The sequence below is a fragment of the Heterocephalus glaber genome, unplaced genomic scaffold (genome assembly GCF_053883595.1).
Source record: "Heterocephalus glaber isolate CG9 unplaced genomic scaffold, H.glaber_assembly_v1.0 deba00000331, whole genome shotgun sequence".
NCBI lineage: Eukaryota > Metazoa > Chordata > Mammalia > Rodentia > Bathyergidae > Heterocephalus > Heterocephalus glaber.
In genome coordinates, this window is record NW_028258142.1 from 34,693,867 (window position 1) to 34,706,371 (window position 12,505).

Sequence of the window (12,505 nt, forward strand, 5' to 3'; positions counted from 1 at the left end):
TTATTTCCTCTCCTTTCCCAATAAAATAATTTTACTTCCCCATTTCTCTTCTCTTTTCAATAAAATTTTATTTCTCCTTCTGAACGTACATCTCTAATTCTTTTATTGATGTAGATTTTTTTACAGATGCTAGACAAAGTTCTGCCCTCACTGGATGTAACAGTTTCAAGAATGCAAATATAGGGCTAGGGATTTAGCTCAGTGGCTCCTCGCCTGCCTCACAAGTCCAAGGTGCTAAATTCGATACCCAGAACCAAAAAAAAAAAAAAAAAAAAATGCAAGTGTAAAGAATGATACATTGGAGGGCAGAGGAGGTGAGCCAATCCCAGTGCCCAGGAGGGGGCTCCCTGTCTGTCATTCCACCACTCCCAGGGCAGAGGAGGTGAGCTGCATGGGTGCCAGCAGCACCCCCCACCCCGGGAAATTAGAAGACACGTAAACAAGCCTCAAAAACAGACTTCCAGATCACCTACGTCAACCCCAAAGGGAAATGAGATGGAACAATCTAATACTCAACCACCTGGACTCCCTGAAAAGGCAACAAAAGAGGATCTGGAAAAATTAACATCAGAAATAATTTCTCAGATAACAGCAAAGATTGTGCCCATAGTGCAAGACATGATTAATAAATCTAGAGCGGACACAGATTTAAAAATAGAGGATCTAAAAATAAGAAAAAAATTAAAAAAATAAAATAGAGGATCTGAGGAACATGATAGAACCCCAACATAGGAAACAAATGGAATCCATAAAACAGATGCAAACAGATTTCCAGGAGATTAAAAACTCCATCGAAAGTCTGCACAGCAGAATGAACCAATGTTAGGACAGAATTTCAGATATAGAAGGTAAGATTGCAATTAGTGACCAGGAAAAGAAAAATTGCTTCAAAATTGTAAGGGACCATGAGAAATCAATCCAGCAGCTCCTAGATGATGCATAGAAGAATAACATAAGACTGATTGGAGTCAATGAAGAAAGAGGAGAGAGTGCACATGACATAAAATTTTTTAACTGTTCACACAAGTGATGGCAGAAAACTTCCCAAGCAGGGGAAAAGAACTTGACATACAGCTAAGTGAGGCATATAGGACTCCAGGTAGCCTTGATAAAAAAAAAAATCTACACATAGGCATATAATAGTTAGGATTCCAGAAACCCAACAGAAGAACAAAATTCTATAAGCAGTGAGAGAAAAGAAACAAATCACACACGAAGGAAAGCCCAACAGAATCACAGCAGTCTTCTCAATGCAAACCCTCAAGGCAAAAAGAGCTTGGAGTGATGTAGCCCTAAAGGAAAACAGCCTCCAACCCAAATTGATGTACCCTGCAAAACTATCTTTCAAAACTGATGGAGAAATAAGATACTTTCATGATAAAGAGCACCTTAGAAACTTCATGAATACCAAACCAGCACTCCAAAAAATTTTAGACAATATCCTAGGAAAAGACAATGAGGATCACAACCCCAGGAAGCCCAGCAGAATGAATCTGTTGGGCATGACAAATTAAACATGAAGGGGGAGAATCCAACAAAAAGAAAAAGTCATGACAAGGCTTTTAAAACTTTTAACTTCATCTCCCTAATGAGTGTATAATTCAATCTTGTTATTGTACTGATTAGTATTTTTCTGATTCTAGAGTTCCACACCTTTCCTTGTGCTGTACTGGCTATTTATCATCTTGTGTCTACTTTTTAATTGGGATGTCTATTAATGAGCTCTAAGAATTCTTTATATATTCTGGTCATAGGTTATATGCATTGTAAATATGGTCTGTTTAAGGACTACTTTTCATTTTAACGATGTCATTTAAAGTTCTAAATTTTGATGGAATCTCATTTATCAGTGTTTTTCTTTTATACATCTTGTTTTTTGTATCCTAGGAAGTTCTTGCCTACCCTAAATTCATAAACATTTTTCCTTATAATTTCTTCTTAAAGTTTTATAGATTTAGTCTTTCATATTTAGGTTCATAGATCCTTTCAAGTTATATTTATGTATGGAAATAAAGGGTTGAGGTTAATTTTTTAAATACAGATACCAGGTGTTCTAGTGCCATTGGCTGAAAACACTATCTTTTCCTCAGCTCTTGAATTGAGTTTATATTCTATAAAATGTTAATGTTAAATAATCTCTCAAAACTCAGTGGACCATATATGTGTGGTTCTATTTCTAGATTCTCTGTTTTATTCCAATGATCTATATGTCTTTCCTTCCACCAACACTGCCTTGATTACTGTAGCTTTAGAAGAAGTCTTAAAATTAGGTACTAAACATCTTCCAACACTGTTTTTGGTTTTTTGGGGTTTTTTTAAACTTTTCTAGGTCCTTTGTACTCCTACATAACTTTTAAATTTCAATATCCAATTCTTGATTTATAGCAAGTATACATAGACCTGAATTTTTATATATACCTTGTGTTTTCTAATCCTGCTAAATTCAAGTACAAGTTCTAGGGGTTCCTAGAGATTTCTTAGTATTTCCTCTGTAGATGATCACTTCATCTACATATAAAGATGTTGTTTCTACCTTGCCAATCCTATCCTAGTTGTGTCATTTTATTGCCAGACTATTTTGGTTTAGGCCTATGTTTCAAAGTTTAATGGACAGATGAAGAGTAGGCATATCTGCCCTTGTTCCCCACCTTAGGGAGAAAGCATTGTATCGTCTCCATTCATACAAGGCATTTTCGCTGGAAGTATGGAGTACATGTCTTTAATCTGTTGAGAAGGTTCTGTTCTACTTCTAGTGTCCTCATAGCTTTTACCATGAACAGCTCTAGAACTTAGTCCGACACTTTTTCTCCAACTAGTGAAAGGATCATATGGCTTTTTCTTTTCCTCTGTTAAAATGATGACTTTCGGGGGTGGATCTTCCAATGCTGAACCAACACTGCCATCCCTATAACAAAACCACTTTCTACATATGCCAGATCTGACTTCTAATAGTTTGTTTTGTTAAACAAATTTCTATCTATGTTCATACATTTTTCTCCTATTATCTTTCTCCAGTTTTAGGATTAGCACAATGTTGATTTCCTAAAATGAGGGGAGAAGTGTTCCTCCTTTTTTCTGCTTTAAATGTTGGATATAATTTATCAGTTAAAATGTTTATGAGCCTGCTGTTGTCATATAGGTAGATTTTCAAACTAGGAATACACTTTCTTTAATAGGTGCTATTCAAATTTTATATTTCTTTTTTAATTAAATTCTTTTATTGGTACATTGTAGGTATACAACACAATTACATTTCTCATTGGGAATTGTACCTTTACATAATGCATCTTGGTTCTTATTTTTTCCCCATTCCTAGCCCTCCCTTCACCCCCTTCACCCGTCTGTATTTACAAAGACTTTGTTTCCATTTCTCATCATTTTTCCTTTCCCCTGCCCCTCCCACTACCCCTACCCCTTTGGACCTTTTCTTCCTATTTTGCATTATCAATTATTCATTCTAATCATTGGTACATTTTAGGTATACAGTATAATGACATTCATCATTGGAAATTTGCACCTTTACATAATCTCTCTTGGTTCTTACTTTTCACCCTTGCCCAGCCCTCCCTTCAACCCCTGCACCCCTCCCTATTTACAAAGATTTTGTTCCTATTTTTCCATTTTCTCATATTAGTCCCATTCCGTTCTATCCTTTCCCCTAGCCCTCCCACTTCCTTCCCCTTTGCCCCTTTTCTTCCTATTTCACGTTACCTATTATACATTTGAGTCTTTATTTATACTTTCAGTTTCTCACACCAGAGAAACTATTCGGTATTTATACATGTGTGTCCTATTTATTTCACTTAAGAGTATCGCCTCAGTGTGCATCCACTTAGCTATAAATGTCTCTAATTTCTCATTTTTTATGGCTGAGTAGTACTCCATTTTAGAAAAAAACATTTTCTTTATCCAGTCTCCAGTTGATGGGCATTTGGGCTGTTTCCAAGTTTGAGCTGTCACAAACTGTGCTGCTATGAACATGGGCACACATATATCACTGTGGTATGATTCTTTTAATTCTTTGGGGAAGATCCCCAGCAGTGGAATAGTGGGGTCAAATGGGACTTCCAGTCCTAGTTCTTTGAGGTATCTGCATACAGATTTCCACACTGCTTGCAACAGTCTACACTTCCACTAGCAGTGGAGCAGGGTTCCTCTTTCCCCACAGCCCCGCCAGCATTTGTTCTTGGTTGATTTCATGATAGCAGCCATTCTTTCTGGAGTGAAGTGGAATCTCAGTGTTGTTTTCATTTGCATCTCTCGAATGACCAGTGATGTTGAACATTATTTCATGTATTTGCTATTTCTACTTCTTTGTCTGTTCATTTCAGATGCCCATTTTTGGATTGGGTCTTTAAATTTGGGAGGTCTGATCTTTTTAAGTTCTTTATAGATTCAAGATAGTAGACCTTTGTCTGAGGAAGAGCAGGTGAAGATTTTTTTCCCACATTGTGGGTTGTGTTTTTACACTGCTGGTAGTTTCTCTTGCTGTACAGAAGCCTTTTAACAAGAAGAGATCCCACTTGTCAATTGTTTGTGCTAGTTCACGGGCAACTGAGGTTTTGTTCATAAAATCTTTTCCTACACTAATGTCTTCAAGGGTTCTACCTAACCTCTGTTCCAACTGGTTCAGAGTTTCTATTTTAATATTTAGATCTTTAATCCATTTTGATTTTAGTTTAGTGCATGGTGAGAGATATAGGTCTAGTTTTAATCTTTGGCAAATTGAAGCCCAGTTTTTCCAGCACCATTTATTAAAGAGGCTATCTTTCTTCCAGTGAGGATGTTTGGCTCATTTGTTGAAGATGAGGTGGCTGAGTGTGTCTGGCATTGTTTCTGCATCTTCTAATCTGTTCCACTGCTCCTCAGGTCTGTTTCTTTGCCGGTACCATGCTGTTTTTATCACAGTAGCTTTGTAGTAGAGTTGCAGGTTGTGGGTTGTGATACCCCCTCCCATGTCTCTGTCACCTAGAAGTGCTTTTGCTATTCTGGGTCTCTTCTTGTTCCAAATGAATTTTTGGATTGTTTTCTCAAGGTCCGTGAAGTATGCTGCTGGGATCTCAACAGGAATTGCATTAAATCTGTATAGCATTTTTGGAAGTATGGCCATTTTCACTATATTAATCCTTCCTACCCAGGAGCAGGGGATGTCTGTCCACTTTCTGATATCATCTTCAATCTCTCTTTTCAGAGTGCCATAGTTTTCAGAGAAGAGGTCCTTGATTTCTTTCGTTAAGTTGATTCCTAGGTATTTCAGTTTTTTGGATGCTATTGTGAAAGGAATTATTTGCCCTATTTCTCTCTCAGTGAGTCTGTCATTTGTGTAGAGGAAAGCTATTGATTTTTGTGTGTTGACCTTGTAACCAGCTCCTTGACTGAATTTGGTTATTAAGTCTAGAAGACTTTTGGTGGAGTTCTTGGGGTCTTCTATATAGAGTATCATGTCATCTGCAAAGAATGACAATTTGACTTCTTCATTTCCTATCTTTATTCCTTTTATTTCTTTCTGTTGTCTAATTGCCGTGGCTAATGTTTCCAGAACTATATTGAACAAGAGTGGTGATAGTGGACATCCTTGTCTTGTTCCTGATTTTAGTGTGAAGGATTTCAGTTTTTGGGCCGGGGATTTAGCTCAGTGGTTCCAGCGCCTGCCTCACAAGTGCAAGGTCCTGAGTTTGATCCCCAGTACCAAAAAAAAAAAAAAAAAAAAAGAAAGGATTTCAGTTTTTGACTATTTAGTATATGACATTAGCTGTTGGTTTTTCATAGATGGCTTCTATCAGTTTGAGGTAGAGACCATCTACTCCAATTTTTTGTAGGGTTTTTATCATAAATGCATGTTGGATTTTGTCAAGTGCCTTTTCTGCGTCTATGGAGATAATCGTATCGGTTTTGTCCTTGGCTCTATTGATATAGTGTATTACATTGATTAATTTGCATATATTGAACCATCCCTGCATCCCTGGGTTGAATACCACTTGATCAGGGTGTATGATCTTCTTGATGATCTTCTGCATTCTCTTTGCCATTATCTTCTTAAGGATTTTTGCATCTATGTTCATTAGTGAGATTGGCCTATAGTTCTTTTCGGTTGGGTCTTTTTCTGCTTTGGGGATCAAGGTGATGCTTGCTTCCAGGAATGAATTTGGGAGTATTGCTTACTTTTCAATTTCATTGAAGAGGTGAAACAATAGTGGCAGCAGTTCCTCTCTAAATGTCTTGTAGAATTCAGCAGTGAACCCATCAGGGCCGAGGCTTTTCTTAGTTGATAAGTTTTTAATTACATTTTCAATTTCACTGGTTGATATTGGGTTGTTCTCTAATTTCTCTCTTGGTGAGTTTGTTATTTGTGTACAGGAAGGCCATTGATTTCTGAGTGTTGACTTTGTATCCAGGTACACTACAGAATTTGTTTATTAAATCTAGAAGTCTTTTGGTGGAAGTTTTTTGGGTCTTCTATGTAGAGTATCATGTCATCCGCAAATAACGATAATTTAACTTCTTCCTTTCCTATCCTCATTCCTTTTGTTTCTTTCTCTTGTCCAACTGGTCTGGCTAATGTTTCCAGAACTATATTGAACAAGAGTGGTGACAGCAGACATCCTTGATTTTAGAGTGAAAGCTTTCAGTTTTTGACCATTTAGTATGATGTTGGCTATTGGTTTGTCATAGATGGCTTTTATCAGATTGAGATAAAGACCATCTATACCAATCTTCTGTAGGATTTTCATCATGAATAGGTGTTGGACTTTGCCAAATGCATTTTCTGCATCTATTGAGATGATCATATGGTTTTTGTCCTTGGCTCTGTTAATATAGTGTATTATATTTATGGATTTGCATATGTTGAACCATCCCTGTATCCCTGGGTGAATCCTACTTGGTCATGGTGTATAATCTTCTTGATGATTTGCTGTATTCTGTCTGCCAGTATCTTGTTGAGGATTTTCTATGATCCTTAGGGAGATTGGCCTGTAGTTCTCTTTTTTGTTTGGATCTTTCTCTGGTTTTGGTATCAGGGTAATGCTTGCTTCCAGGAATGAATTTGGGAGTATTGCTTCTGTTTAATTTCATTAGAGTTTGAGAAGCAGTGGCACTAGGTCTTTTCTAAATTTCTTGTCGAATTCAGCAGTGAATCTGTCAGGGCCTGGGCGTTTCTTTGTTAGTAGGTTTTTCATTACATCTTCAGTTTCATTGACTGATATTGGGTTATTTAGAATTTTTATGTTCTCGTGATTCAGGTTTGGTAATTCACATGTATCTAGGCATCTGTCCATTTCTTCTGTGTTTTCCATCTTATTAGAACCCAGGTTCTTGAAGTCGGTACTGATGATCTTCTAGACTTCCGCAGGATCAGTGTGATTTCACCCTTTTCATTACTAATTGCATGGACTTGAGTCTTTTCCTTCCTGTTTTTGATAAAGTTGGCTAAGGGCTTGTCAATTTTATTTAATCTTTCAAAGAATCAACTCCGATTCATTGATTCTTTGTATTGATTTTTAGTTTCCATTGGATTAATTTCTGTTCTGATTTTTACAATTTTCTCTCCCATATGAGCTTCAGGTTTGATTTACTGTTCTTTTGTAGAAGTTTGAGGTTCAGTATCAGGTTTTTTATTTGAGCCCGTTTTTTTCCCCTGATATGGGTGTTCACCGCTATAAATTTTTCTCTTGGGACTGCTTTCATTGCATCCCATAAGTTCCACTATCTTGTATTGGCATTTTCATTTAAATTTAGAAACTGTCTGATTTCTTCTTAATTTCATCTGTGACCCATTGGTTGTTCAGGAGGGTGTTATTTAATTTTCATGTGTTTATGAAGTTCTTGTGGTTTCTTTGCCACTGATTTCCAATTTCATTGCCTTATGGTCTGATAATATGCATGGGATAATTTCAATTCTTTTGCATTTACTTAAGCATGTTCTATGAGCTAGTATATGGCCTATTCTGGAGAACATCCCATGTGCAACTGAGAAGAATGTGTATTCTGATATTGTGGGGTGGAACACTCTGTAGACATCTACTAAGTCCATTTGTTCCAAAGTTTGGTTCAGTTCTAATTGATTTTTTTGTCTAATTGATCTATTTGTGACAGTGGGGTATTGAGGTCCCCCATTACAAATGAGTTATGCATATTTGATTTTTCATGTCCATTAATATGTTTTATACAATTAGTGTGCTGATATTTAGTGCATGTATATTTATGATTGATATCTCTTCTTGGATTGTTCCCTTTACAAAGATGTAGTTACCTTGTTTGTGTCTCTTGATCAGTCTTGGCTTGAAATCCACTTTGTCTGCAAGTAGAATAATTACCCTGATGATTTCTTTCCTTTCATATGGAGTATTGTTTTCCATCATTTGACTTTCAGCCTATGAATTTTTTTTTGTATTAAATTCTTTTATTGGTACATTGTAGGTATACAACACAATTACGTTTCTCATTGAGAATTGTACCTTTACATAATGCATCTTGGTTCTTATTTTTTCCCCATTCCTAGCCCTTCCTTCACCCCCTCCACCCTTCCCTATTTACAAAGACTTTATTTCCATTTTTTCCATTTCTCATCATTTTTCCTTTCCCTTCTTTCCTTTCCCCTGCCCCTCCCACTACCCCTACCCCTTTGGACCTTTTCTTCCTATTTTACATTATCAATTAATGAATTTGTTTTTTTAATTAAATGTGTTTCTTGTGTGAATCTTGTTTTTTCATCCATTCTGCCAGTCCGTTTCTTTTGATTGCTGTATTGAGGCCATTTACATTGATGGCTATAACTTGCATGTAGTGACTTCTCTTTGTCATGTTATTTTCCTCTAGTTGGTTTCTTTCTTTTCCTGTTCAATTACTTGCCTTGCCTGGTGGATTCATTCTGTTGGGGTTCATGGAGTTGCCATTCTTGTTATATCTTTCTAGAATGATGTTCAGAACATTGTGGACCGCTGGTCTGGTGGTCATTAGTGTTTTCAGGTGTTATTTGTCATGAAAGTATCTTATTTTTAATCAATTTTGAAAGATGGCTTTGCAAGATACATCAATTTGGATTCAAGTTTGTTTTCTTTTAGGTCTTGAAATACTTCACTCCAAGCTCTCCTTGACTTGAGGACTTGTGTTGAGAAGTCTGCTGTGATTGGCTTTCCTATATAGGTTTTGAGAAGTCTGTTCTGATGGGTTTCCTTTATAGGTGATCTGTTTCTTTTCTGCAACAACTTTTAATATTCCACTCTTGCGTTGAATTTTTGGAATCTTGAGTATTTTATGTCTTCATGTAGTTTTTTTTTTTTGTACCAGGGATTGAACTCAGGACCTTGCACTTGCGAGGCAGGTGGCAGCAGCACTGAGCTAAATCCCCAGCCCTTCATGTAGCTTTTAAAATCATGGCTAATTGGAGTTCTATATGCCTCACTTATTTGTATACAAAATTCTTTTTCCATGTTTGGAAAGTTTTTTGCCATTCCTTTTGTGAACATATTTTTTATGTTTGCATTATATCCTGCTTTTTTATTGACTCCAAACAATCTTATGTTATTCTACTTTGTATCATCTAACAGCAGTTGCATTGACTTTTTATGATCCTTTCCTATTTTTAAGAAATATTTTTCTTCATGAATGCTAGCCGTAATCCTGTCTTCCATATTTGATATTTTCTTTTTACATTGGTTCATCCTGTTGTGTATCATTTCAATGCATTTTTTTTTTTTTTTTTTTTTTTTTTGTGGCAGAGCCACTGAGCTAAATCCCTGGCCCACTTTCAAAGGATTTTTTTAATGTCCTGGATATCTGTCTGAATCTGTTTAATGGATTGCATTTATTTTTTTATGTTAGGTGTTCACAGATTTCATCATTTTCTTAAGCTCCTCTATTTTTTTTTTTTTTTGGTACTGGGGATCGAACTCGGGTCCTTGTGCTTGTGCAGCAGGTGGTGAAACCACTGAGCTAAATACCCAGCCCTTCTTTTTTTTTAACTGTGTTTGCTCTAAAGTCACTAACCATGTCTTTCATTATGGTCACCATCTCTGGAATTATCTGAAAAATTATTTGTTTGATTTTTTTTTCTAGAGCCTTATGCATCTGCTTGTTACTTCTGGTATTATCACTTCAGAGAGTACAGATAGGTGGCCTTTGAATTGTTTTACTTCATTGCCCCTGGGTTTGCCTTCAGTAAACTGGAAGTCTGGGGTTGCATCTTGCTTAAGTGTCTCATTTCTCTTTTTTTTAGTTTAATTCTTGGGTTGATGCTTGTGAATTGCTTATGGCATGTAGCTTTATTGACAGCCCTCAGGAAATGACAACTTCTTAGAAATGTGTTCCAGCTTTATCTAGTTTTTGGGTTTTGAGTCTGTTGCAAGATGCTATCTCTTCAATTTATTGGGGATGAGAAGTTGCTGCATATTTGGCCTAAGCCTGATTCTTTAGCAGTGGCCTATAGTATTGTTTATGACCCTTAGGCAATCTCAGTCTTGGCATATCAGGAAGACCAACTGATTAGAGCAATGACATTACCTTGGTTAAATTAGTATAATCAGCAATATCAACAGCATCAAACACAGACTAGAAAATGATAAACTGTGGTATTAATTTGCCACTTTTAACTATATGAACTAGATTTGTGGTTATATAACAAGATCTAAACAAACCAGAAAATTATATACAGTAAATATGCCTTCAATATGCTGATTTCGCCTTACGGGGAGAGAGGGGTTAGTCAGGAAAGAAGAGAGAAATAGAAAAAGAGGAAGAAAAGAGAAGCAAGGCTGGAGGACAAAGGAAGATTATTTGAACTTTGGGATACTGGTGAAGAAGACAGTAAGGAAAGAGAGAAGGAAGAAATAAAAACAAGAACAGAACAACAACAGCAAGAAAACTAGAAATAATGTTCACACTCATATAAAATCAAGAGCAATCAAGAAAAAAGAACAAAACAAAAAAAAACAAGATAAAAAACTATAAAAGACAAAAAAAAGTTCATTTCAGGGCATCTTTCTACTGTCACTGGTAGAAAGGGTAGACAGATCTCAGACCCATGTTGATTAATTCCAGCAAGATAGCCCTATATTTATGGCAGGTTAGTGGATAATCCTAGGAAGCCTGCACCTTTAGTTCCACTGAACTTCAGGCTGGTTTCCGGCTGTGAGGCTGGAACTCAATTTGTACAGCCTTGAGCACTCTGTGTGCCTCCTGCCAGATTGAATTTGTCTCCCTCCTGGATTGAATTTGGCTTCTTGACCTCCTGCTGACTTGAACTTGAACCTCACCATGACAGTGGGAGCTGCTGTGAGTTCTGAGCTCAATTGGCCTTGGTCCAAGATGGCTACTGGCTGGTTGCCTTCCTCTGGGGGACTTCTGAATCTGAATAACTCACCAGCCACTACAGTCATCTGAGTTCACTGCTGTGTTCCAAAGGAGCATTTCTCCACAGAGACCTCTGGGGTCACCAGCAGTCACCATGTGTCTGCAGGTTTGAGCCACCCCTTTCCACTCAGTGAGTCAGGGCTCAGGGAGAAAGCACTGCTTTCCACCTCCTTCTGTTTTGAGGTCTCTCTCTTCACTCTCCTCTTGGGCTTCAATTCTTCTTTCAGATCCTTGCTGGGTCCCAGGGACCCACTTACTTCCTTCTTCTTATCCTTGCTATATTCCAGCATCTGGACACTAAATCTTGGAGAGGCTATTTTTTCTGCTGTTCACCACTCTTCCATCTTTCTGGAAGTCCTCAAAATTGTCTTTATGCAATGGCGACCCACAGAGTCAGATGTGGAAGAGTATAGAGGGCCTGTCTGCACATTGGCGACCCAAAGGTGAAGGTCTGGAACTCACTGCAGCATCCTGTGTGAGTGCAAATCAGGAGGCCACTGGGTCTGTGATGGAAGGCTGAAGATTCTCCACCAGAAGGCTAAAGGTCTGTGTTGGAAGGCTCATGACTTAAGATTTAAAAAGTGAGGCCTATTACAGTACACACAGGATCTCCTCATTTGTAACCACACCAAGGAATTATCTGATAAAAACACCATTAAGACTCTCAATTTTCTAGCATAACAGGGTTATAAGATGTCCCAACACAAGGACCAGATTCCTCAAGAAAAGATAACTTATCTAGGATATGTTTCAACTCCAGGACAAAGATAACTGTCCTCAAAGATGACAGAGGTAATTTGATCCCAGAGTCCAAATAGAAACTGAAAGCTTTTTTGGTAATAGCAGGCTTCTGCCACATATGGATACCTCATTTTTGAGTAACAGTCAATCCCATATATGAGGCAACCTGAAGACCAGAAACTGAAACCTTGAAGTGGACAGCAGCTGCTAAAATCCTTCATGGACTTAAAATGGGCCCTGATGCAGGCCCCATCTTTAGGAATCCTGACCTAAGCAATTTTTTCTTTATTCATGGGTAAAAACAGGGAGTAGCCATGATAGTGCTAACTCAGCTTCTAGACCAGGAACATCGACCAGTTACCTATTTTTCCACGGAACTAAATGGAGTGACACAGGGCTGGCCTAGCTACCTGCA

The 12,505-nt window shown here is 37.5% G+C and overlaps 1 protein-coding gene across 6 annotated transcripts in view; it reads right to left on the minus strand.

The window, feature by feature from the left end:
* Positions 1 to 12,505, minus strand: part of Katnal2 (katanin catalytic subunit A1 like 2) — a 157,151-nt gene that overhangs the window by 139,000 nt on the left and 5,646 nt on the right. The gene's annotated exons all lie outside the window — the stretch shown is intronic.